General features: G+C 48.4%; 1 long non-coding RNA gene across 2 annotated transcripts in view; it reads left to right on the plus strand.

The window, feature by feature from the left end:
- The first annotated feature begins 270 nt into the window (after nt 1-270).
- The window catches only part of LOC148141991 (uncharacterized), a 104,836-nt gene continuing 78,525 nt past the window's right edge, over nt 271-26,581 (plus strand). For both annotated transcript variants that reach the window (XR_015752279.1, XR_015752278.1), the window contains exon 1: nt 271-398. This is a non-coding gene — a long non-coding RNA (uncharacterized LOC148141991). The remainder of the gene's footprint in view (nt 399-26,581) is intronic.

The following is a 26,581-nucleotide window of genomic DNA, read 5'->3' on the forward strand; positions in this document are numbered from 1 at the left end:
TATATCCTCCCCTTGGCTGATTAACTGAAATGTTAGGTCTGAGCTGTTTCTTCTGAATTAACATCACAAAGTTACATTGAGAAGGATCTTTGTGAAGCGCCTGTGTTCAGTATCTGTTCTCCCATGTACCCCGCCCTCCGAATACAATACCTTACACAGCCTTAAACCTGTTTGTCAACTTTCAGCAGAAGCAGCCTCAGGGCATTGAACACAGACTGAATGACTCAGTGACGCTTGGATCAGGTCAAATTCTCAATCAGATTTTCTGCTCAATATTCAGCAGAATTCACCAGGTAGCAACGGTGAAGAGAGAGAGGAACAATTCGCATTTCAAGTGACCCTTCCTCAAAACGGACTGTTCTGATGGAACCTTCCCGCAGAAATCACTGGATTGAAAGGTGAACTCTCTCTCTGTCTCTTTCTCCCTCTCCCTTCAGAGATGCTGCCGGACATGCTAAGTTTCTTCAGCAATCTCTGTATTGATGGTTCAGGTCTCCAGCGCGTCCGTACAGATTGATTTTAGTGTTGAATTCTCAAGCTTGCTCTATTAAAGAGATTGAATCCCTCTGCTACAAAGGGGGGTCAGTTACCACAGCTAACAGGTTCGTGATGCCAACATTGTTGGCTCAATCTCTATCATGTCTGAAATTACCATGAAGCCCGCAGCTTCTCAACATCGCCCCTCACCTGAGGTGTGTGAACCACCAGGCCTCTCTCTCTGACAAGACAGCAGCTCTCGGGTCCACCTGGTCCATACTAACTTCCCAACTTTAAAAGGGCACTCAAGTAAGAGAGCTCTTTACGTGGTTCAGGTCAAAATCCTGGAGCTCTCTCCCTAACATCACTGTGGGACACCCAAGGACTGCAGCAGGAGAGTACAGCTCACCCCACCTTCCAGGCAACTATTAGAGGGTGTGGGAATCACATACAAGCCACATGTGAAAATAAGTTTTATAACAGGGTCACGGTGGATGGTCACTAACTCTGTTTCTTTCCCTGTGTTGACATCAGCGTAATGAAGGAGCTCAGGGTGGGTTGAAAATGACAATGATAGTCTTTCGCAAGTTGGTGTTTATTAGAGTTTGTATCGACAGTATGAATGTTTGAGCACTTATTCAAGGGCATGCAGGTAGCTGCCAGAGGAAGTGATGGGGGCTGGTACAATTGTAACATTTAAAAGGCATCAGGATGAGTGTGTGAATAGAAAGGGTTTAGAGGGGTATCAGCCAAGTGCTAGCTAATGGAATGAAATGCGATGAGAATATCTGGTTGGTATGGACGAGTTGGACAGAAGGGGCTGTTTCCAAGCTGTGCATCTCTGTGACTCTGTGCCTCTGAATAGGCTATTACAGAGAGTTTCAGACAGGGTTTGGTTTGTGTGTCTCTCTCAGGCTTCCTCAGAATCTGCAGACCCAATGTCTCCAAATTTCCACAAGACTCGATGAAATAGAAAAAAAGAGAGTCAATACTGAGGGAGTGCTGCACTGTCAGAGGGTCAATACTGAGGGAGTGCTGCACTGTCAAAGGGACAGTACTGAGGGAGTGCTGCACTGTCAGAGGGTCAGTACTGAGGGAGTGCTGCACTGTCAGAGGGTCAGTACTGAGGGAGTGCTGCACTGTCAGAGGGTCAGTACTGAGGGAGTGCTGCACTGTCAGAGGGTCAGTACTGAGGGAGTGCTGCACTGTCAGATGGTCAGTACTGAGGGAGTGCTGCACTGTCAGAGGGTCAGTACTGAGGGCGTGCTGCACTGTCAGAGGGTCAGTACTGAGGGCGTGCTGCACTGTCAGAGGGTCAGTACTGAGGGAGTGCTGCACTGTCAGAGGGTCAGTACTGAGGGAGTGCTGCACTGTCAGAGGGTCAGTACTGAGGGAGTGCTGGACTGTCAGAGGGTCAGTACTGAGGGCGTGCTGCACTGTCAGATGGTCAGTACTGAGGGAGTGCTGCACAGTCAGAGGGTCAGTACTGAGGGAGTGCTGCACTGTCAGAGGGTCAGTACTGAGGGAGTGCTGCACTGTCAGAGGATCAACACTGAGGGAGTGCTGCACTGTCGGAGGGTCAGTACTGAGGGAGTGCTGTATTGTCAGAGGGTCAGTACGGAGGGAGTACTGCACTGTCAGAGGATCAACACTGAGGGAGTGCTGCACTGTCGGAGGGTCAGTACTGAGGGAGTGCTGCACTGTCAGAGGGTCAGTACTGAGGGAGTGCTGCACTGTCAGAGGATCAACACTGAGGGAGTGCTGCACTGTCGGAGGGTCAGTACTGAGGGAGTGCTGCACTGTCAGAGGGTCAGTACTGAGGGAGTGCTGCACTGTCAGAGGGTCAGTACTGAGGGAGTGCTGCACTGTCAGAGGGTCAGTACTGAGGGAGTGCTGCACTGTCAGAGGGTCAGTACTGAGGGAGTGCTGCACTGTCAGAGGGTCAGTACTGAGGGAGTGCTGCACTGTCAGAGGATCAACACTGAGGGAGTGCTGCACTGTCGGAGGGTCAGTACTGAGGGAGTGCTGCACTGTCAGAGGGTCAGTACTGAGGGAGTGCTGCACTGTCAGAGGATCAACACTGAGGGAGTGCTGCACTGTCGGAGGGTCAGTACTGAGGGAGTGCTGTATTGTCAGAGGGTCAGTACGGAGGGAGTCCTGCACTGTCAGAGGATCAACACTGAGGGAGTGCTGCACTGTCGGAGGGTCAGTACTGAGGGAGTGCTGCACTGTCAGATGGTCAGTACTGAGGGAGTGCTGCACTGTCAGAGGGTCAGTACTGAGGGAGTGCTGCACTGTCAGAGGGTCAGTACTGAGGGAGTGCTGCACTGTCGGAGGATCAGTACTGAGGGAGTGCTGCACTGTCAGAGGGTCAGTACTGAGGGAGTGCTGCACTGTCAGAGGGTTAGTACTGAGGGAGTGTCACACTGTCAGAGGGTCAGTACTGAGGGAGTGCTGCACTGTCAGAGGGTCAGTGCTGAGGGAATCCTGCACTGTCAGAGGGTCAGTACTGAGGGAGTGCTGCACAGTCAGAGGGTCAGTACTGAGGGAGTGCAGCACTGTCAGAGGGTTAGTACTGAGGGAGTGTCACACTGTCAGAGGGTCAGTACTGAGGGAATGCTGTACTGTCAGAGGGTCAGTACTGAGGGAATGCTGCACTGTCAGAGGGTCAGTACTGAGGGAGTGTCACACTGTCAGAGGGTCAGTCATGAGGGAATGCTGCACTGTCAGAGGGTCAGTACTGAGGGAATGCTGCACTGTCAGAGGGTTAGTACTGAGGGAGTGTCACACTGTCAGAGGGTCAGTACTGAGGGAGTGCTGCACTGTCAGAGGGTCAGTACTGAGGGAATGCTGCACTGTCAGAGGGTCAGTACTGAGGGAGTGCTCCATTGTCAGAGGGTCAGAACTGAGGGAGTGCTGCACTGTCAGAGGGTCAGTGCTGAGGGAATCCTGCACTGTCAGAGGGTCAGGACTCACGGATTGCTGCACTGTCAGAGGGTCAGTACTGAGGGAGTGCTGCACTGTCAGAGGGTCAGAACTGAGGGAGTGCTGCACTGTCAAATGTTCAGTACTGAGGGAGTGCTGCACTGTCAGAGGGTCAGTACTGAGGGAGTGCTGCACTGTCGGAGGGTCAGTACTGAGGGAGTGCTGCACTGTCAGAGGGTCAGAACTGAGGGAGTGCTGCACTGTCAGAGGATTAGTACTGAGGGAGTGCTGCACTGTCAGAGGGAGTGCTGCACTGTCAGAGGGTCAGTACTGAGGGAGTGCTGCACTGTCAGAGGGTCAGTACTGAGGGAGTGCTGCACTGTCAGAGGGTCAGTCATGAGGGAATGCTGCACTGTCAGAGGGTCAGTACTGAGGGAGTGCTGCACTATCAGAGGGTCAGTGCTGAGGGCATCCTGCACTGTCAGAGGGTCAGTACTGAGGGAGTGCTGCAAAGTCAGAGGGTCAGTACTGAGGGAGTGCAGCACTCTCAGAGGGTCAGTACTCACGGATTGCTGCACTATCAGAGGGTCAGTACTGAGGGAGTGCTGCACTGTCAGAGGGTTAGTATTGAGGGAGTGTCACACTGTCAGAGGGTCAGTACTGAGGGAGTGCTGTACTGTCAGAGGGTCAGTACTGAGGGAGTGCTGCACTGTCCGAGGGTCAGTACTAAGGGAGTGCTGCACTGTCAGAGGGTCAGTACTGAGGGAGTGCTGCATTGTCAGAGGGTCAGTACGGAGGGAGTGCTGCACTGTCAGAGGGTCAGTACGGAGGGAGTGCTGCAGTGTCAGAGGGTCAGAACTGAGGGAGTGCTGCACTGTCAGAGGGTTAGTACTGAGGGAGTGCTGCACTGTCAGAGGGAGTGCTGCACTGTCAGAGGGTCAGTACTGAGGGAGTGCTGCACTGTCAGAGGGTCAGAACTGAGGGAGTGCTGCACTGTCAAAGGGTCAGTACTGAGGGAGTGCTGCACTGTCAGAGGGTCAGTACTGAGGGAGTGCTGCACTGTCGGAGGGTCAGTACTGAGGGAGTGCTGCACTGTCAGAGGGTCAGAACTGAGGGAGTGCTGCACTGTCAGAGGATTAGTACTGAGGGAGTGCTGCACTGTCAGAGGGAGTGCTGCACTGTCAGATGGTCAGTACTGAGGGAGTGCTGCACAGTCAGAGGGTCAGTACTGAGGGAGTGCTGCACTGTCAGAGGTTCAGTACTGACGGAATGCTGCACTGTCAGAGGTTCATTACTGAGGGAGTGCTGCACTGTCAGAGGGTCAGTACTGAGGGAGTGCTGCACTGTCAGAGGGTCAGTACTGAGGGAGTGCTGCACTGTCAGAGGGTCAGTACTGAGGGAATACTGGACTGTCAGAGGGTCAGTACTGAGGGCGTGCTGCACTGTCAGATGGTCAGTACTGAGGGAGTGCTGCACTGTCAGAGGGTCAGTACTGAGGAAGTGCTGCACTGTCAGAGGATCAACACTGAGGGAGTGCTGCACTGTCGGAGGGTCAGTACTGAGGGAGTGCTGCATTGTCAGAGGGTCAGTACGGAGGGAGTGCTGCACTGTCAGAGGATCAACACTGAGGGAGTGCTGCACTGTCGGAGGGTCAGTACTGAGGGAGTGCTGCACTGTCAGAGGGTCAGTACTGAGGGAGTGCTGCACTGTCAGAGGATCAACACTGAGGGAGTGCTGCACTGTCGGAGGGTCAGTACTGAGGGAGTGCTGCACTGTCAGAGGGTCAGTACTGAGGGAGTGCTGCACTGTCAGAGGGTCAACACTGAGGGAGTGCTGCACTGTCGGAGGATCAGTACTGAGGGAGTGCTTCACTGTCAGAGGGTTAGTACTGAGGGAGTGCTGCACTGTCAGAGGGTCAGAACTGAGGGAGTGCTGCACTGTCAGAGCATTAGTACTGAGGGAGTGCTGCACTGTCAGAGGGAGTGCTGCACTGTCAGAGGGTCAGTACTGAGGGAGTGCTGTACTGTCAGAGGGTCAGTACTGAGGGAGTGCTGCACTGTCAGAGGGTCAGTACTGAGGGAGTGCTGCATTGTCAGAGGGTCAGTACGGAGGGAGTGCTGCACTGTCAGAGGGTCAGTACGGAGGGAGTGCTGCAGTGTCAGAGGGTCAGTACTGAGGGAGTGCTGCACTGTCAGAGGGTCAGAACTGAGGGAGTGCTGCACTGTCAAAGGGTCAGTACTGAGGGAGTGCTGCACTGTCAGAGGGTCAGTACTGAGGGAGTGCTGCACTGTCGGAGGGTCAGTACTGAGGGAGTGCTGCACTGTCAGAGGGTCAGAACTGAGGGAGTGCTGCACTGTCAGAGGATTAGTACTGAGGGAGTGCTGCACTGTCAGAGGGAGTGCTGCACTGTCAGATGGTCAGTACTGAGGGAGTGCTGCACAGTCAGAGGGTCAGTACTGAGGGAGTGCTGCACTGTCAGAGGTTCAGTACTGACGGAATGCTGCACTGTCAGAGGTTCATTACTGAGGGAGTGCTGCACTGTCAGAGGGTCAGTACTGAGGGAGTGCTGCACTGTCAGAGGGTCAGTACTGAGGGAGTGCTGCACTGTCAGAGGGTCAGTACTGAGGGAATACTGGACTGTCAGAGGGTCAGTACTGAGGGCGTGCTGCACTGTCAGATGGTCAGTACTGAGGGAGTGCTGCACTGTCAGAGGGTCAGTACTGAGGAAGTGCTGCACTGTCAGAGGATCAACACTGAGGGAGTGCTGCACTGTCGGAGGGTCAGTACTGAGGGAGTGCTGCATTGTCAGAGGGTCAGTACGGAGGGAGTGCTGCACTGTCAGAGGATCAACACTGAGGGAGTGCTGCACTGTCGGAGGGTCAGTACTGAGGGAGTGCTGCACTGTCAGAGGGTCAGTACTGAGGGAGTGCTGCACTGTCAGAGGATCAACACTGAGGGAGTGCTGCACTGTCGGAGGGTCAGTACTGAGGGAGTGCTGCACTGTCAGAGGGTCAGTACTGAGGGAGTGCTGCACTGTCAGAGGGTCAACACTGAGGGAGTGCTGCACTGTCGGAGGATCAGTACTGAGGGAGTGCTTCACTGTCAGAGGGTTAGTACTGAGGGAGTGCTGCACTGTCAGAGGGTCAGAACTGAGGGAGTGCTGCACTGTCAGAGCATTAGTACTGAGGGAGTGCTGCACTGTCAGAGGGAGTGCTGCACTGTCAGAGGGTCAGTACTGAGGGAGTGCTGTACTGTCAGAGGGTCAGTACTGAGGGAGTGCTGCACTGTCAGAGGGTCAGTACTGAGGGAGTGCTGCATTGTCAGAGGGTCAGTACGGAGGGAGTGCTGCACTGTCAGAGGGTCAGTACGGAGGGAGTGCTGCAGTGTCAGAGGGTCAGAACTGAGGGAGAGCTGCACTGTCAGAGGGTTAGTATTGAGGGAGTGCTGCACTGTCAGAGGGAGTGCTGCACTGTCAGAGGGTCAGTACTGAGGGAGTGCTGCACTGTCAGAGGGTCAGAACTGAGGGAGTGCTGCACTGTCAAAGGGTCAGTACTGAGGGAGTGCTGCACTGTCAGAGGGTCAGAACTGAGGGAGTGCTGCACTGTCAAAGGGTCAGTACTGAGGGAGTGCTGCACTGTCAGAGGGTCAGTACTGAGGGAGTGCTGCACTGTCGGAGGGTCAGTACTGAGGGAGTGCTGCACTGTCAGAGGGTCAGAACTGAGGGAGTGCTGCACAGTCAGAGGGTCAGTACGGAGGGAGTGCTGCACTGTCAGAGGGTCAGTACTGAGGGAATGCTGCACTGTCAGAGGGTCAGTACTGAGGGAGCGCTGCACTATCAGAGGATCAGTCTGGGGGATACCTGCATTGTAAGAGAGTCAGTACTGAGTGCCACTCTATCAGATGAACTGAATGGCCTAATTTATGCTCCGATGTCTTGTTGTCTGAGAAGTACATGTGGAATTGTTCAGTCCATTTCTGCCTCTGCTTCCTACAGACCCTGCTCAGTAATGATTCCCACGTCCAGGTTCCAGAGACTGTGTTCTAACAGACCGTCTTCATTTGGTTACCACCCTCTTTTCCCAGGGATCAAGTTTTCGTTTCACGTGACTGACCTGCCAGCTCAAAGGGATATTTTCATGCTGCAGGGCTGAGGTTTATTCCTCAGCTTCTGTGTGCTCATCTGTTTTAAAAAAATTCTCAAGGTCAGGTTCGTAGGAGAGTAGTCTGACACAGAACAAACGACCAAGAGGCGAGTCTGCTAGAATATGGGCATTTTATTCCCCGCAGCGTCGCCACAACCAACGGGTCTGGCTTATACTCACTCTACATGTTACCGGAACTGGGAGCCGTCAGTTCTCGTAGAGCGGTTGCCAACAACCCACGCTCGGCGGTTAAACGTAACCCCGGAGCAGACTCCCGGGTCTGGCTTATACTCACTCTACATGTTACCGGAACTGGGAGCCGTCAGTTCTCGTAGAGCGGTTGCCAACAACCCACGCTCGGCGGTTAAACGTAACCCCGGAGCAGACTCACCGAACTGGAGACTTTTCCAGCTGATATACTCTTTTCCAGATATAAACATTCATGTGAACAGCAGAGCAAGGCTAAAAAACACATTCCATTCTGGTTACATACAGATAAGAAGATTCACACGGGGAGGTGTGTAATAAGATTCACACGGGACTAAGCAACACCTCCATTCCGGTTAGATTCACACATGTATTGGGACATAATTTTTAACCGTTTCACCACATCATCCCAAATGAATCTCACTGCCCCACACTCAGCACAGTCGTGTGTTCCTTATTTCTGAGCTTCCCAATGCTATTCCACATCCAGAATGACATCCCACACTCCTCCAAATCGTATTGCAGGCTATTTGCCTGGGAGCGAGGAGTGCTAAGAGAGGAAATAAAAATCTGACAGGACTTTACAGTGACATTAAGGGTGAATTGATAATGAGAGAAAGAGTTGGTTGTGGAACACAGTGAGAATGTGTGCATGGACCCAGAGGCTACAGTGAATGGATGCATTGTGTCAATGCTCATTGGGACAGGGTTGGTATGAAATCGTGGAGATGCTCTGCGATACAATTAAATGTATTAGCATATATATAGAGAGAGATGGTTCTGAGTGGTCTGGCCTTCTGAAAAACCAGTAAATCTCCAAAGACAGTGGAAATGTATCTCGGTTTACCGAATGAGGTGATGGAGGAAGTAGCAGGGACACTTGCAAACATTTTCAAATCCCCTCTGGCCACAGGAGAGGTGCCGTCGGACTGACCATGTGGTCCTGTTATTCAAGAAGGAACGTGGGATTTACCAGGCAGCCATAGGCCAGTCAGGCTAATATCGTGGGTGGGACGTCTGTTGGAAGCAATTTTGGGAGATAGAATTAATCAGCATTTACAGAGACTGGAGTTCATGATGAACAGTCAGAATGGTTGTGTTAAGGGGAGCTCAGGTCTGACCAATGGGAGTGCACTTTTTAAGGAGGTGACCAGCTGTGTAAATAAGGGCAATGCTTTCCTGTCGTCTGCTTGGAGGTCAGTAAGGCTTTTATCAGGATCCATACTGGAAACTGATAGTGAACATAAAAACTCAAGATCCAAGGAATTTGGCGCAGAATGCTGAGTGGCAGGAAGCAGAGAGTGATGGTCCAGTTAGAAATCTCTGTCTGTTCATGACTCACTGCTGGGGTCTTGCTGATGTGGTTGTTAGAAAAGATTTAGATTTGAATGGTGGATGGTTAATCATTGGGTTCATGAATGATATGAAGATTGGTGGGGTGATAAATACTGAGGAGGATAGCCTTAGGTTACAGAAGGATGGAGATAGCCTTGTCAGATGGTCCGATCAGTGACAACGGGTGAGGTGCCTGAAGGCTGGAGGGTGATTAATGATGGACCATTATTGAAGGAAGGCTGCAAGGAACAGCCATTGAACTATGGAGCTGTGAGCCTGGTGGCAGTGGTGGGTAAGCTGTTGGAGGGCATTCTGAGAGACAACTTACATGCATTTGGAAAAGCAAGAATTGATTAGGGATGGTCAGCTGGGCTTTGTTTGTGGAAATAATGTGTCCAACTTGATAGAGCTTTTGAAGGGATGACCAAGGAGACAGATGAGAAAGTTTCACATGGGAGATTGCTTAGTAAAAGGTTAGATGAGATAGCATCCAAGGAGAGAGGACAGCACGGTGCCTCAGTGGTTTGATTCTAACTCCCGGTGACTGTCTGTGTGGAGTTTACACATTCTCTCTGTATCTGTGCGGGTTCCCTCAGGGTGATCCAGTTCCCTCCCACTGCCCAAAGCTGCCATGGGAAATGCTGCATTACAGGGATAGAGTAGAGGATGTGTGTCTGGGTGGGATGCTGTACAGACAGTCAGTGTGGAGCCAATGGACGGAATGGCTTGCTTCTACACTGTAGGAATTCTAAACTTAATCCAGAGAGACAAGTCATGTTCTGGGGACATGAGGAATTGAGGGAGCATTATCTGAGGTACTGAGGGAGCACTTTCTGAGGTATTGAGGGAGCACTTTCTGACGTACTGAGGAAGCACTAGCTGAGGTTCTGCATGAGTACTATCTGAGGTACTGAGGGAGCAATTTCTGAGGTACTGAGGGAGCACTATCTGAGGTACGAAGGGAGCACTTTCTGAGGTACTGAGTGAGCACTTTCTGAGGTACTGAGGGAAAACTATCTGAGGTACTGAGGGAGAACTATCTGAGGTACTGAGGGAGCACTTGCTGAGGTATTGAGGGAGCACTTTTTGAGGTAATGCGGGAGCACTTTCAGAGGTATTGAGGGAGCACTATCCGAGGCATTGAGGGAGAAATATCTGAGGTATTGAGGGAGCAATTTGAGAGGCATTGAGGGAGCACTATCTGAGTTATTGAGGGAGAACTATCTGGGGTATTTAGGGAGCACTTTCGGAGGTATTAATAGAGCACTATCTGAGGTATTGATGGAGCACTTTCGGAGGTATTGAGGGAGCACTTTCAGAGGTATTGAGGGAGAACTATCTGACGCATTGAGGGAGCACTTTCTGAGGTATTGAGGTGAACACTTTCTGAGATATTGAGGGAGAACTATCTGAGGTTTTGAGAGAGCACTTTCTGAGGTACTGAGGAAGCACTTTCTGAGGTACTGAGGGAGCACTATCTGAGGTACTGAGGGACCATTTTTCTGAAGTATTGAGGGAACACTTTCTGCGGTACTGAGGGAGAACTATCTTAGGTACTGAGGAAGCACTTTCTGAGGTACTGAGGGAGTACTATCTGAGGAACTGAGGAAGAAAAATCTTAGGTACTGAGTGAGCACTTTCTGAGGTATTGAGGAAGCACTTTCTGAGGTATTGAGGGAGCACTTTGTGAGGTACTGAGGGAGAAGTATCTGAGGTACTGATGGAAAACTATCTGAGGTACTGAGGTAGCACTATCTGCGGTATTGAGGGAGCACTATCTGAGGCATTGAGGGAGCACTATCTGAGGTACAATGGGAGCACTTTCTGAGGTACTGAGGGAGCACTTTCTGAGGTACTGAGGGAGCACTTTTTGAGGTATTGAGGGAGCACTATCTGAGGCACTGATGGAGTACTTTCTGAGGTATTGAGGAAGAACATTCTGAGGTATTGAGGGAGCACTTTGTGAGGTACTGAGGGAGAAGTATCTGAGGTACTGATGGAAAACTATCTGAGGTACTGAGGTAGCACTATCTGCGGTATTGAGGGCGCACTGAGGCATTGAGGAAGCACTATCTGAGGTACTAAGGGAGCACTTTCTGAGGTACTGAGGGAGAACTATCTGAGGTACTGTGGGACCACTTTCTGAAGTATTCAGGGAGCACTTTCTGAGGTATTGAGGAAGCACTTTCTGAGGTACTGAGGGAGCACTATCTGAGGTATTGAGGAAGCACTTTCTGAGTATTGAGGGAGTACTTTCTGAGGTATTGAGAGAGCACTTTCTGAGGTATTGATGAAGCACTTTCTGAGGTATTGAGGAAGCACTCTCTGAGGTAATGAGGGAGAAGGATCTGAGGTATTGATGGAGCACATTCTGATGTATTGAGGAAGCACATTCTGAGGTACTGAGGGAGAAGTATTTGAGAAACTGAGGGGGAACAATCTGAGGTACTGAGGGACCACTTTCTGAGGTATTGAGGGAGCACTTTCTGACGTACTGAGGAAGCACTATCTGAGGTACTGAGGTAGTACTATCTGAGGTACTGTGGGAGCACTATCTGAGGTATTGAGAAAGCACTTTCAGAGGTATTAAGGGAGAACTATCTGAGGAATTGACGAGCACTTTCTGAGGTATTGAGGGAGCATTATCTGAGGTATTGAGGGAGCACTTTCTGAGGTACTGAGGGATCACCTTCTGAGGTATTGAGGAAGCACTTTCTGAGGTATTCAGGGAACACAATCTGATGTATAGAGGAAGCACTTTATGAGGTAATGAGGGAGCACTTTCTGAGGTATTGTGGGAGCACTATCTGAGGTATTGAAGGATCACTTTCTGAGGTATTGATGGAGCAATTTCTGAGGTATTGAGGGAGCACTATCTGAGGTACTGAGGGTGTACTTTCTGAGGTATTGAGGAAGCACTTTCTGAGGTATTGAGGAAACACTTTCTGAGGTATTCAGGGAACACAATCTGATGTATAGAGGAAGCACTTTATGAGGTAATGAGGGACCACTTTCTGAGGTATTGTGGGAGCACTATCTGAGGTATTGAGGGATCACTTTCTGAGGTATTGAGGGAGCACTTGCAGAGGTATTGAGGGAGAACTATCTGACGTATTGAGGGAGCACTTTCTGAGGTATTGAGGGAGCACTTTCTGGGGTATTGAGGGAGAACTATCTGTGGCTTTGAGGGAGCACTTTCTGAGGTACTGAGGAAGCACTATCTGAGGTACTGAGGGAGAACTATCTGAGGTACTGAGGGACCATTTTTCTGAAGTATTGAGGGAACACTTTCTGAGGTACTGAGGGAGAATTCTCTTAGGTCCTGAGGGAGCAATTTCTGAGGTACTGAGCGAGTACTATCTGAGGAACTGATGAAGAACTACCTGAGGTACTGAGTGAGCACTTTCTTAGGTATTGAGGGAGCACTACCTGAGGTACTGAGGGAGAATTATCTGAGGTACTGATGGAGCACATTCTGAGGTATTGAGGAAGCACTTTCTGAGGTATTAAGGGAGCACTTTCTGAGGTACTGAGGGAGCACTTTCTGAGGTATTGAGGGAACACAATCTGATGTATTGAGGACGCACTTTATGAGGTATTGAGGGTGCACTTTCTGAGGTATTAAGGGAGCACTATCTGAGGTATTGAGGAAGGACGTTCTGAGGTATTGAGGGAGCACTTTGTGAGGTACTGAGGGAGAAGTATCTGAGGTACTGATGGAAAACTATCTGAGGTACTGAGGTAGCACTATCTGCGGTATTGAGGGAGCACTATCTGAGGTTCTGAGGGAGCACTTTCTGAGGTACTGAGGGAGAACTATCTGAGGTACTGTGGGACCATTTTCTGAAGTATTGAGGGAGTACTTTCTGAGGTATTGAGGAAGCCCTTTCTGAGGTACTGAGGGAGCACTATCTGAGGTATTGAGGAAGCACTTTCTGAGTATTGAGGGAGTACTTTCTGAGGTATTTAGAGAGCACTTTCTGAGGTACTGAGTGAGAACTATTTGAGGTACTGAGGGAGAACTATCTGAGGTACTGAGGGAGCACTTTCTGAGGTATTAAGGGAGCAATATCTGAGGCATTGAGGGAGCAATATCTGAGGTACTGAGGGAGCAGTTTCTGAGGTATTGAGGGAGCACTTTCTGACCTACTGAGGAAGCACTAGCTGAGGTTCTGAGAGAGTACTATCTGAGGTACTGAGGGATCACTTTCTGAGGTATTGAGGGAGCACTTTCTGAGGTACTGCGAGAGCACTATCTGAGGCATTGAGGGAGAATTATCTGAGGTATTGAGGAAGCACTTTCAGAGGTATTGAGGGAGAATTATCTGAGGTACTGAGGGAGCACTATCTGAGGTATTGAGGCAGAACTGTCTGAGGTATTGAGGAGCACTATCTGAGGTAATGAGATAGAACTATCTGAGTTATTGAGCGAGCACCTTCAGAGGTTTTGAGGGAGAATTATCTGAGGTATTGAAGGAGAGCTTTCTTAGGTATTGAGGGAGCCCTCTCTGAGGTATTGATGGAGCACTTTCTGAGGTATTCAGGTAGCACTTTCTGAGGTACTGAGGGGACACTTTCAGAGGTATTGAGGGAGCACTATCTGACGTAGTGAGGAAGCACTATCAGAGGTACTGAGGGAGAACTATCTGAGGTATTGATGGAGCAATTTCTGAGGTATTGAGGGAGCACTATCTGAGGTCCTGAGGGAGTACTTTCTGAGGTATTCAGGGAGCACTTTCAGAGGTATTGAGGGTAAACTAACTGACGCATTGAGGGAGCACTTTCTGAGGTATTGAGGTGAACACTTTCTGAGATATTGAGGGAGAACTATCTGAGCTTTTGAGGGAGCACTTTCTGATGTACTGAGGAAGCACTATCTGAGGTACTGAGGGAGCACTATCTGAGGTACTGAGGGAGAACTATCTGAGGTACTGAGGGACCATTTTTCTGAAGTATTGAGGGAACACTTTCTGAGGTACTGAGGGAGAACTATCTTAGGTACTGAGGAAGCACTTTCTGAGGTACTGAGGGAGTACTATCTGAGGAACTGAGGAAGAAATATCTTAGGTACTGAGTGAGCTCTTTCTGAGGTATTGAGGAAGCACTTTCTGAGGTATTGAGGGAGCACTTTGTGAGGTACTGAGGGAGAAGTATCTGAGGTACTGATGGAAAACTATCTGAGGTACTGAGGTAGCACTATCTGAGGCATTGAGGGAGCACTATCTGAGGTACTAAGGGAGCACTTTCTGAGGTACTGAGGGAGCACTTTCTGAGGTACTGAGGGAGAATTATCTGGGGTACTGAGGGAGCACTTTTTGAGGTATTGAGGGAGCACTATCTGAGGCACTGATGGAGCACATTCTGAGGTATTGAGGAAGCACTTTCTGAGGTATTAAGGGAGCACTATCTGAGGTACTAAGGGAGCACTTTCTGAGGTACTGAGGGAGCACTATCTGAGGTACTGTGGGACCACTTTCTGAAGTATTCAGGGAGCACTTTCTGAGGTATTGAGGAAGCACTTTCTGAGGTACTGAGGGAGCACTATCTGAGGTATTGAGGAAGCACTTTCTGAGTATTGAGGGAGTACTTTCTGAGGTATTGAGAGAGCACTTTCTGAGGTATTGGTGAAGCACTTTCTGAGGTATTGAGGAAGCACTCTCTGAGGTAATGAGGGAGAACGATCTGAGGTATTGATGGAGCACATTCTGATGTATTGAGGGAGCACATTCTGAGGTACTGAGGGAGAAGTATTTGAGAAACTGAGGGAGAACTATCTGAGGTACTGAGGGACCACTTTCTGAGGTATTGAGGGAGCACTTTCTGACGTACTGAGGAAGCACTATCTGAGGTACTGAGGTAGTACTATCTGAGGTACTGTGGGAGCACTATCTGAGGTATTGAGAAAGCACTTTCAGAGGTATTAAGGGAGAACTATCTGAGGAATTGAGCGAGCACTTTCTGAGGTATTGAGGGAGCATTATCTGAGGTATTGAGGGAGCACTTTCTGAGGTACTGAGGGATCACCTTCTGAGGTATTGAGGTAGCACTTTCTGAGGTATTTAGGAAGCACTTTCTGAGGTATTCAGGAAGCACTTTCTGAGGTATTGATGGAGCAATGTCTGAGGTAATGAGGGAGCACTATCTGAGGTACTGAGGGAGTACTTTCTGAGGTACTGAGGGAGCACTTTCTGAGGTATTGATGGAGCAATTTCTGAGGTATTGAGGGAGAACTATCTGAGGTACTGAGGAAGCACACTCAGATGTATTGATGGTTTAATTTCTGAGGTATTGATGGAGCACTTTCTGAGGTAGTGGGGTAGCACTATCTGAGGTAATGAGGGAGCACTCTCTGAGGTATTGAGGAAGCACTTTCTGAGGTATTCAGGGAACACAATCTGATGTATAGAGGAAGCACTTTATGAGGTAATGAGGGAGCACTTTCTGAGGAATTGTGGGAGCACTATCTGAGGTATTGAGGGATCACTTTTTGAGGTATTGAGGGAGTACTTTCTGAGGTATTTAGAGAGCACTTTCTGAGGTACTGAGTGAGAACTATTTGAGGTACTGAGGGAGAACTATCTGAGGTACTGAGGGAGCACTTTCTGAGGTATTAAGGGAGCAATATCTGAGGCATTGAGGGAGCAATATCTGAGGTACTGAGGGAGCAGTTTCTGAGGTATTGAGGGAGCACTTTCTGACCTACTGAGGAAGCACTAGCTGAGGTTCTGAGAGAGTACTATCTGAGGTACTGAGGGATCACTTTCTGAGGTATTGAGGGAGCACTTTCTGAGGTACTGCGAGAGCACTATCTGAGGCATTGAGGGAGAATTATCTGAGGTATTGAGGAAGCACTTTCAGAGGTATTGAGGGAGAATTATCTGAGGTACTGAGGGAGCACTATCTGAGGTATTGAGGCAGAACTGTCTGAGGTATTGAGGAGCACTATCTGAGGTAATGAGATAGAACTATCTGAGTTATTGAGCGAGCACCTTCAGAGGTTTTGAGGGAGAATTATCTGAGGTATTGAAGGAGAGCTTTCTTAGGTATTGAGGGAGCCCTCTCTGAGGTATTGATGGAGCACTTTCTGAGGTATTCAGGTAGCACTTTCTGAGGTACTGAGGGGACACTTTCAGAGGTATTGAGGGAGCACTATCTGACGTAGTGAGGAAGCACTATCAGAGGTACTGAGGGAGAACTATCTGAGGTATTGATGGAGCAATTTCTGAGGTATTGAGGGAGCACTATCTGAGGTCCTGAGGGAGTACTTTCTGAGGTATTCAGGGAGCACTTTCAGAGGTATTGAGGGTAAACTAACTGACGCATTGAGGGAGCACTTTCTGAGGTATTGAGGTGAACACTTTCTGAGATATTGAGGGAGAACTATCTGAGCTTTTGAGGGAGCACTTTCTGATGTACTGAGGAAGCACTATCTGAGGTACTGAGGGAGCACTATCTGAGGTACTGAGGGAGAACTATCTGAGGTACTGAGGGACCATTTTTCTGAAGTATTGAGGGAACACTTTCTGAGGTACTGAGGGAGAACTATCTTAGGTACTGAGGAAGCACTTTCTGAGGTACTGAGGGAGTACTATCTGAGGAACTGAGGAAGAAATATCTTAGGTACTGAGTGAGCTCTTTCTGAGGTATTGAGGAAGCACTTTCTGAGGTATTGAGGGAGCACTTTGTGAGGTACTGAGGGAGAAGTATCTGAGGTACTGATGGAAAACTATCTGAGGTACTGAGGTAGCACTATCTGAGGCATTGAGGGAGCACTATCTGAGGTACTAAGGGAGCACTTTCTGAGGTACTGAGGGAGCACTTTCTGAGGTACTGAGGGAGAATTATCTGGGGTACTGAGGGAGCACTTTTTGAGGTATTGAGGGAGCACTATCTGAGGCACTGATGGAGCACATTCTGAGGTATTGAGGAAGCACTTTCTGAGGTATTAAGGGAGCACTATCTGAGGTACTAAGGGAGCACTTTCTGAGGTACTGAGGGAGCACTATCTGAGGTACTGTGGGACCACTTTCTGAAGTATTCAGGGAGCACTTTCTGAGGTATTGAGGAAGCACTTTCTGAGGTACTGAGGGAGCACTATCTGAGGTATTGAGGAAGCACTTTCTGAGTATTGAGGGAGTACTTTCTGAGGTATTGAGAGAGCACTTTCTGAGGTATTGGTGAAGCACTTTCTGAGGTATTGAGGAAGCACTCTCTGAGGTAATGAGGGAGAACGATCTGAGGTATTGATGGAGCACATTCTGATGTATTGAGGGAGCACATTCTGAGGTACTGAGGGAGAAGTATTTGAGAAACTGAGGGAGAACTATCTGAGGTACTGAGGGACCACTTTCTGAGGTATTGAGGGAGCACTTTCTGACGTACTGAGGAAGCACTATCTGAGGTACTGAGGTAGTACTATCTGAGGTACTGTGGGAGCACTATCTGAGGTATTGAGAAAGCACTTTCAGAGGTATTAAGGGAGAACTATCTGAGGAATTGAGCGAGCACTTTCTGAGGTATTGAGGGAGCATTATCTGAGGTATTGAGGGAGCACTTTCTGAGGTACTGAGGGATCACCTTCTGAGGTATTGAGGTAGCACTTTCTGAGGTATTTAGGAAGCACTTTCTGAGGTATTCAGGAAGCACTTTCTGAGGTATTGATGGAGCAATGTCTGAGGTAATGAGGGAGCACTATCTGAGGTACTGAGGGAGTACTTTCTGAGGTACTGAGGGAGCACTTTCTGAGGTATTGATGGAGCAATTTCTGAGGTATTGAGGGAGAACTATCTGAGGTACTGAGGAAGCACACTCAGATGTATTGATGGTTTAATTTCTGAGGTATTGATGGAGCACTTTCTGAGGTAGTGGGGTAGCACTATCTGAGGTAATGAGGGAGCACTCTCTGAGGTATTGAGGAAGCACTTTCTGAGGTATTCAGGGAACACAATCTGATGTATAGAGGAAGCACTTTATGAGGTAATGAGGGAGCACTTTCTGAGGAATTGTGGGAGCACTATCTGAGGTATTGAGGGATCACTTTTTGAGGTATTGAGGGAGCACTTGCAGAGATATTGAGGGAGAACTATCTGACGTATTGAGGGAGCACTTTCTGAGGTATTGAGGGAGCACTTTCTGGGGTATTGAGGGAGAACTATCTGAGGTTTTGAGGGAGCACTTTCTGAGGTACTGAGGAAGCGCTATCTGATGTACTGAGGGAGAGCTATCTGAGGTACTGAGGGACCATTTTTCTGAAGTATTGAGGGAACACTTGCTGAGGTACTGAGGGAGAACTATCTTAGGTCCAGAGGGAGCACTTTCTGAGGTACTGAGGGAGTACTATCTGAGGAACTGATGAAGAACTACCTGAGGTACTGAGTGAGCACTTTCTTAGGTATTGAGGGAGCACTACCTGAGGTACTGAGGGAGAATTATCTGAGGTACTGATGGAGCACATTCTGAGGTATTGAGGAAGCACTTTCTGAGGTATTAAGGGAGCACTTTCTGAGGTACTGAGGGAGCACTTTCTGAGGTATTGAGGGAACACAATCTGATGCATTGAGGATGCACTTTATGAGGTATTGAGGGTGCACTTTCTGAGGTATTAAGGGAGCACTATCTGAGGTATTGAGGAAGGACGTTCGGAGGTATTGAGGGAGCACTTTGTGAGGTACTGAGGGAAAAGTATCTGAGGTACTGATGGAAAACTATCTGAGGTACTGAGGTAGCACTATCTGCGGTATTTAGGGAGCACTATCTGAGGCATTGAGGGAGCACTATCTGAGGTACTGAGGGAGCAGTTTCTGAGGTATTGAGGGAGCACTTTCTGACGTACTGAGGAAGCACTATCTGAGGTACTGAGGTAGTACTATCTGGGGTACTGTGGGAGCACTATCTGAGGTATTGAGAAAGCACTTTCAGAGGTATTAAGGGAGAACTATCTGAGGTATTGAGGGAGCACTTTCTGAGGTACTGAGGGATCACCTTCTGAGGTATTGAGGTAGCACTTTCTGAGGTATTTAGGAAGCACTTTCTGAGGTATTGAGGAAGTAATTTCTGAGGTATTGAGGGAGCACCATCTGAGGTACTGAGGGAGTACTTTCTGAGGTATTGAGGAAGCACTTTCTGAGGTACTGAGGGAGCACTTTCTGAGGTATTGAGGGAGCACTATTTGAGTGACTGAGGGAGCAAGTTCTGAGGTATTGAGGGAGAACTATCTGAGGTACTGTGGAAGCACACTCTGAGGTATTGATGGTGCAATTTCTGAGGTATTGATGGAGCACTTTCTGAGGTAGTGGGGTAGCACTATCTGAGGTAATGAGGGAGCACTCTCTGAGGTATTGAGGAAGCACTTTCTGAGGTATTCAGGGAACACAATCTGATGTATAGAGGAAGCACTTTATGAGGTAATGAGGGAGCACTTTCTGAGGAATTGTGGGAGCACTATCTGAGGTATGAGGGATCACTTTCTGAGGTATTGAGGGAGCACTTGCAGAGGTATTGAGGGAGAACTATCTGAGGTTTTGAGGGAGCACTTTCTGAGGTACTGAGGAAGCACTATCTGAGGTACTGAGGGAGCACTATCTGAGGTACTGAGGGAGAACTATCTGAGGTACTGAGGGACCATTTTTCTGAAGTATTGAGGGAACACTTTCTGAGGTATTGAGGGAGCACTTTGTGAGGTACTGAGGGAGAAGTATCTGAGGTACTGATGGAAAACTATCTGAGGTACTGAGGTAGCACTATCTGCGGTATTGAGGGAGCACTATCTGAGGCATTGAGGGAGCACTATCTGAGGTATTGAGGGAGCACTATCTGAGGTACTGAGGGAGTACTTTCTGAGGTATTGAGGAAGCACTTTCTGAGGTACTGAGGGAGCACTTTCTGAGGTATTGAGGGAGCACTATTTGAGTGACTGAGGGAGCAAGTTCTGAGGTATTGAGGGAGAACTATCTGAGGTACTGTGGAAGCACACTCTGAGGTATTGATGGTGCAATTTCTGAGGTATTGATGGAGCACTTTCTGAGGTAGTGGGGTAGCACTATCTGAGGTAATGAGGGATCACTTTCTGAGGTATTGAGGGAGCACTTGCAGAGGTATTGAGGGAGAACTATCTGAGGTTTTGAGGGAGCACTTTCTGAGGTACTGAGGAAGCACTATCTGAGGTACTGAGGGAGCACTATCTGAGGTACTGAGGGAGAACTATCTGAGGTACTGAGGGACCATTTTTCTGAAGTATTGAGGGAACACTTTCTGAGGTATTGAGGGAGCACGTTGTGAGGTACTGAGGGAGAAGTATCTGAGGTACTGATGGAAAACTATCTGAGGTACTGAGGTAGCACTATCTGCGGTATTGAGGGAGCACTATCTGAGGCATTGAGGGAGCACTATCTGAGGTATTGAGGGAGCACTATCTGAGGTACTGAGGGAGTACTTTCTGAGGTATTGAGGAAGCACTTTCTGAGGTACTGAGGGAGCACTTTCTGAGGTATTGAGGGAGCACTATTTGAGTGACTGAGGGAGCAAGTTCTGAGGTATTGAGGGAGAACTATCTGAGGTACTGTGGAAGCACACTCTGAGGTATTGATGGTGCAATTTCTGAGGTATTGATGGAGCACTTTCTGAGGTAGTGGGGTAGCACTATCTGAGGTAATGAGGGAGCACTCTCTGAGGTATTGAGGAAGCACTTTCTGAGGTATTCAGGGAACACAATCTGATGTATAGAGGAAGCACTTTATGAGGTAATGAGGGAGCACTTTCTGAGGAATTGTGGGAGCACTATCTGAGGTATGAGGGATCACTTTCTGAGGTATTGAGGGAGCACTTGCAGAGGTATTGAGGGAGAACTATCTGACGTATTGAGGAAGCACTTTCTGAGGTATTGAGGGAGCACTTTCTGGGGTATTGAGGGAGAACTATCTGAGGTTTTGAGGGAGCACTTTCTGAGGTACTGAGGAAGCACTATCTGAGGTACTGAGGGAGAACTATCTGAGGTACTGAGGGACCATTTTTCTGAAGTATTGAGGGAACACTTTCTGAGGTACTGAGGGAGAATTCTCTTAGATTCTGAGGGAGCAATTTCTGAGGTACTGAGCGAGTACTATCTGAGGAACTGATGAAGAACTACCTGAGGTACTGAGTGAGCAATTTCTTAGGTATTGAGGGAGCACTACCTGAGGTACTGAGGGAGAATTATCTGAGGTACTGATGGAGCACATTCTGAGGTATTGAGGAAGCACTTTCTGAGGTATTAAGCGAGCACTTTCTGAGGTACTGAGGGAGCACTTTCTGAGGTATTGAGGGAACACAATCTGATGTATTGAGGACGCACTTTATGAGGTATTGAGGAAGCACTCTCTGAGGTAATGTGGGAGAACGATCTGAGGTATTGATGGAGCACATTCTGATGTATTGAGGGAGCACATTCTGAGGTACTGAGGGAGAAGTATTTGAGAAACTGAGGGAGAAATATCTGTGGTACTGAGGGACCACTTTCTGAGGTATTGAGGGAGCACTTTCTGACGTACTGAGGAAGCACCATCTGAGGTACTGAGGTAGTACTATCTGAGGTACTGAGGGAGAACTATCTGAGGTACTGAGGGACCATTTTTCTGAAGTATTGAGGGAACACTTTCTGAGGTACTGAGGGAGAACTATCTTAGGTACTGAGGAAGCACTTTCTGAGGTACTGAGGGAGTACTATCTGAGGAACTGAGGAAGAAATATCTGAGGTACTGAGTGAGCACTTTCTGAGGTATTGAGGAAGCACTTTCTGAGGTATTGAGGGAGCACTTTGTGAGGTACTGAGGGAGAAGTATCTGAGGTACTGATGGAAAACTATCTGAGGTACTGAGGTAGCACTATCTGCAGTATTGAGGGAGCACTATCTGAGGCATTGAGGGAGCACTATCTGAGGTACTAAGGGAGCACTTTCTGAGGTACTGAGGGAGCAGTTTCTGAGGTACTGAGGGAGAATTATCTGAGGTACTGAGGGAGCACATTCTGAGGTATTGAGGAAACACTTTCTGAAGTATTAAGGGAGCACTTTCTGAGGTACTGAGGGAGCACTTTCTGAGGTACTGAGGAAGGACATTCTGAGTATTGAGGGAGTACTTTCTGAGGTATTGAGAGAGCACTTTCTGAGGTATTGATGAAGCACTTTCTGAGGTATTGAGGAAGCACTCTCTGAGGTAATGAGGGAGAACGATCTGAGGTATTGATGGAGCACATTCTGATGTATTGAGGGAGCACATTCTGAGGTACTGAGGGAGAAGTATTTGAGAAACTGAGGGAGAAATATCTGTGGTACTGAAGAACCACTTTCTGAGGTATTGAGGGAGCACTTTCTGACGTACTGAGGAAGCACTATCTGAGGTACTGACGTAGTACTATCTGAGGTACTGTGGGAGCACTATCTGAGGTATTGAGAAAGCACGTTCAGAGGTATTAAGGGAGAACTATCTGAGGAATTGAGCGAGCACTTTCTGAGGTATTGAGGGAGCATTATCTGAGGTATTGAGGGAGCACTTTCTGAGGTACTGAGGGATCACCTTCTGAGGTATTGAGGTAGCACTTTCTGAGGTATTTAGGAAGCACTTTCTGAGGTATTGAGGAAGCACTTTCTGAGGTACTGAGGGAGCACTTTCTGAGGTATTGAGGGAGTACTATTTGAGTGACTGAGGGAGCAAGTTCTGAGGTATTGAGGAAGCACACTCTGAGGTATTGATGGTGCAATTTCTGAGGTATTCAGGGAACACAATCTGATGTATAGAGGAAGCACTTTATGAGGTAATGAGGGAGCACTTTCTGAGGTATTGTGGGAGCACTATCTGAGGTATTGAGGGATCACTTTCTGAGGCATTGAGGGAGCACTTGCAGAGGTATTGAGGGAGAACTATCTGAGGTTTTGAGGGAGCACTTTCTGAGGTACTGAGGAAGCACTATCTGAGGTACTGAGGGAGAACTATCTGAGGTACTGAGGGACCATTTTTCTGAAGTATTGAGGGAACACTTTCTGAGGTACTGAGGGAGAACTTTCTTAGGTCCTGAGGGAGCACTTTCTGAGGTACTGAGGGTGTACTATCTGAGGAACTGATGAAGAACTACCTGAGGTACTGAGTGAGCACTTTCTTAGGTATTGAGGGAGCACTACCTGAGGTACTGAGGGAGAATTATCTGAGGTACTGATGGGGCACATTCTGAGGTATTGAGGAAGCACTTTCTGAGGTATTAAGGGAGCACTTTCTGAGGTACTGAGGGAGCACTTTCTGAGGTATTGAGGGAACACAATCTGATGTATTGAGGACGCACTTTATGAGGTATTGAGGGTGCACTTTCTGAGGTATTAAGGGAGCACTATCTGAGGTACTGAGGGAGAACTATCTGATGTACTGTGGGACCACTTTCTGAAGTATTGAGGGAGTACTTTCTGAGGTATTGAGGAAGCCCTTTCTGAGGTACTGAGGGAGCACTATCTGAGGTATTGAGGAAGCACTTTCTGAGTATTGAGGGAGTACTTTCTGAGGTATTTAGAGAGCATTTCTGAGGTACTGAGTGAGAACTATTTGAGGTACTGTGGAAGAACTATCTGAGGTACTGAGGGAGCACATTCTGAGGTATTAAGGGAGCAAATCTGAGGCATTGAGGGAGCAATATCTGAGGTACTGAGGGAGCAGTTTCTGAGGAATTGAGGGAGCACTTTCTGACGTACTGAGGAAGCACGAGCTGAGGTTCTGAGAGAGTACTATCTGAGGTACTGAGGGATCACTTTCTGAGGTATTGAGGGATCACTTTCTGAGGTATTGAGGGAGCACTTTCTGAGGTACTGCGAGAGCACTATCTGAGGCATTGAGGGAGAATTATCTGTGGTATTCAGGGAGCACTTTCAGAGGTATTGAGGGAGAATTATCTGAGGTACTGAGGGAGCACTATCTGAGGTATTGAGGCAGAACTATCTGAGGTATTGAGGAGCACTATCTGAGGTATTGAGATAGAACTATTTGAGTTATTGAGCGAGCACTTTCAGAGGTTTTGAGGGAGAGTTATCTGAGGTATTGAAGGAGAGCTATCTTAGGTATTGAGGGAGCCCTCTCTGAGGTATTGATGGAGCACTTTCTGAGGTATTCAGGTAGCACTTTCTGAGGTACTGAGGGGACACTTTCAGAGGTATTGAGGGAGCACTATCTGAAGTACTGAGGAAGCACTATCAGAGGTACTGAGGGAGAACTGTCTGAGGTATTGATGGAGCACTTTCTGAGGTATTGAGGGAGCACTATCTGAGATCCTGAGGGAGCACTTTCTGAGGTGTTGAGGAAGCACTTTGTGAGGTATTGAGAGAACACATTCTGAGGTACTGAGGGAGCACTTTCTGATGTATTGAGGGAGCACTTTCTGAGGTATTGAGGTAGCACTTCATGAGGTACTGAGGGAGCACTTTCTGAGGTATTGAGAGAGCACTTTCTGAGGTACTGAGGGAACAGGTTCTGAGGTATTGAGGAAGCACTCTCTGAGGTACTGAGGGAGCACTTTCTGAGGTATTGAGGGAGAACTATCTGAGGTACTGAGGGAACAAGTTCTGAGGTATTGAGGAAGCACTCTCTGAGGTACTGAGGGAGCACCTTCTGAGGTATTGAGGGAGCACTTTCTGAGGTACTGAGGGAACAGGTTCTGAGGTATTGAGGAAGCACTGTCTGAAGTACTGAGGGAGCACTTTCTCAGGTATTGAGGGAGAACTATCTGAGGTACTGAGGGAACAAGTTCTGAGGTATTGATGAAGCACTCTCTGAGGTACTGAGGGAGAGCTATCTGAGGTACTGAGGGAGGACTATCTGAGGTACTGAGGGAGCACTTTCTGAGGTATTGAGGGAGCACTATCTGAGGCATTGAGGGAGCAATATCTGAGGTACTGAGGGAGCACTTTCTGAGGTATTTAGAGAGCACTTTCTGAGGTACTGAGTGAGAACTATTTGAGGTACTGAGGGAGAACTATCTGAGGTACTGAGGGAGCACTTTCTGAGGTATTAAGGGAGCACTATCTGAGGCATTGAGGGTGCAATATCTGAGGTACTGAGGGAGCAGTTTCTGAGGTATTGAGGGAGCACTTTCTGACGTACTGAGGAAGCAGTAGCTGAGGTTCTGAGTGAGTACTATCTGAGGTACTGAGGGATCACTTTCTGAGGTATTGTGGGAGCACTTTCTGAGGTACTGCGAGAGCACTATCTGAGGTATTGAGGGAGAACTATCTGAGGTATTGTGGGGGCACTATCTGAGGCATTGAGGGAGAATTATCTGAGGTTTTGAGGGAGCACTTTCAGATGTATTGAGGGAGAACTATCTGAGTTATTGAGCGAGCACTTTCAGAGGTTTTGAGGAAGAACTATCTGAGGTATTGAAGGAGAGCTATCTTAGGTATTGAGGGAGCCCTCTCTGAGGTATTGATGGAGCACTTTCTGAGGTATTCAGGTAGCACTTTCTGAGGTAGTGATGGAACACTCTCTGAGGTATTGAGGGAGCACTTTCGTGGTATTGAGGGAGAACTACCTGAGGTATTGAGGGAGCACCTTCTGAGATACTGAGGAAGCACTATCTGAGGTACTGAGGGACCACTTTCTGAAGTATTGAGGGAGCACTTTCTGAGGTATTGTGGGACCACTATCTGAGGTATTGCGGAAGCACATTCTGACGTATTGAGGGAGCACATTCTGAGGTATTGAGGGAGCACTATCTGAGGTACTGAGGGAGCATTTTCTGAGGTATTGAGGGAGCCCTATCTGAGGTACTGAGGGAGCAAGTTCTGAGGTATTGAGGAAGCACACTCTGAGGTACTGAGGGAGCACTTTCTGACGTATTGATGGAGCACGTTCTGAGGTATTGAGGGAACACTATCTGAGGTACTGAGGTAGCACATTCTGAGGTATTGAGGGAGCACTTTCTGAGGTATTGAGGGAGCACTATCTGAGTTACTGAGGGTGCACTTTCTGAGATATTGAGGGAGCACTTTCTGAGGTATTGAAGGTGCACTTTCTGAGGTATTAAGGGAGCACTTTCTGAGGTATTTAGGGAGAACTATCTGAGGTACTGAGGTAGAAATACCTGAGGTACTGAGAGAGCACTTTCTGAGGTATTAAGGGAGCACTATCTGAGGCATTGAGGGAGCAATATCTGAGGTACTGAGGGAGCACTTTCTGAGGTATTTAGAGAGCACCTTCTGAGGTACTGAGTGAGAACTATCTGAGGTACTGAGGGATAGTATCTGAGGTACTGAGGGAGCAGTTTCTGAGGTATTGAGGGAGCACTTTCTGACGTACTGAGGAAGCACTAGCTGAGGTTCTGAGTGAGTACTATCTGAGGTACTGATGGAGCACTCTCTGAGGTACTGAGGGAGCACTTTCTGAGATATTAAGGGAGCACTGTCTGAGGTATTGAGAGAGCACTTTCTGAGCTTTTTAAAGGAGCACTGTCTGAGGTACTGAGCGAACACTTTCTGAGGTACTGAGGAA

This window comes from Chiloscyllium plagiosum, unplaced genomic scaffold (assembly GCF_037043375.1).
Source record: "Chiloscyllium plagiosum isolate Xiang-an unplaced genomic scaffold, Cpla_swu_hap1 HiC_scaffold_31, whole genome shotgun sequence".
Lineage (NCBI taxonomy): Eukaryota > Metazoa > Chordata > Chondrichthyes > Orectolobiformes > Hemiscylliidae > Chiloscyllium > Chiloscyllium plagiosum.